The sequence below is a fragment of the Echinops telfairi genome, unplaced genomic scaffold (genome assembly GCF_000313985.2).
Source record: "Echinops telfairi isolate 266 unplaced genomic scaffold, ASM31398v2 ScPeMD7_7457;HRSCAF=8495, whole genome shotgun sequence".
NCBI classification, from domain to species: Eukaryota; Metazoa; Chordata; class Mammalia; order Afrosoricida; family Tenrecidae; genus Echinops; species Echinops telfairi.
The window spans coordinates 17,917,981-17,919,000 of record NW_022111357.1 but is presented as its reverse complement, the minus strand read 5'-3'; positions in this window follow the sequence as shown (position 1 = coordinate 17,919,000).

Below are 1,020 nucleotides of genomic sequence, written 5' to 3'. Positions count from 1 at the left end.
GGGCAAACTAGAACTTCCAGGGTTACACGGCCTCTCCGATTATTTGCTCAACATACAGATTGAGTAAGTATGGCGAGAGGATACAATTCTGATGCACACCTTTCCTGATTTTAAACCATGCAATATTCCCTTGTTCTGTTTATACAACTGCCTCTTGATCCATGTACAAGTTCCTCATTAGTACAATGAAGTGTTCTGGAATCCCCATTCTTCTCAAGGTTAGCTGTAGTTTATTATGGCCCACACAGTCAAATGCCTTTGCATAATCAATGAAACATGAGCAACCTCTTTCTGATATTCTCTACTTTGAGCCAAGGTCTGTCTGACATCAGCAATGATATCCCTTGTTCCACTTCCTATTTTGAATCCGGCCTGAATTGCTGGCAGCTCCCTGTCAATGTCCTGCTGCAACTGTTGTTGAATGATTTTCAACAAAAATTTACTTGCCTGTGATAGCAATAGTATTGCCTGTGATAGCAATAGTATTATGCTATAATTTGAATATTCTGTTGGGTCACCTTTCTTTGGAATGGGTACAAAAATGGATCTCTTCCAGTTAATTGACCAGGTAGCTCTCTTCCAAATTTCCTAGCATAGTCAGTGCCTCCAGTGCTTCATCAGCTTGCTGAAACATCTCCGCTGGTATTCCATCAATTCTTGGAGCCTTGCTTTTGGCTAATGCCTTCAGGGCAGCTTGGACTTCTTCCTTCAGTATCATTAATTGTTGCGCAAATGCTACCTCCTGAAATAGTGGAATGTTGACTAGTGCTCTTCCGTACAGTAACTCTGTGTATTCTTTCCATCTTCTCTTGATGCTTCCTGCATCATTCAATATTTCCCCATAGAATCTTTCAGTATTGAAACTCAAGGTTTGATTGTTTTTCTTTAGTTCTTTCCGTTTAAGATGTGCTGAGCGTGTTCTTCCTTTTTGATTTTCTAACTCTGGGTCTTTTCTCATTTCATTATAGTGCTTCGCTTTGTCTTCCTGAGTTGCCCTTTACATTTTTTCTGTTCAGCTCT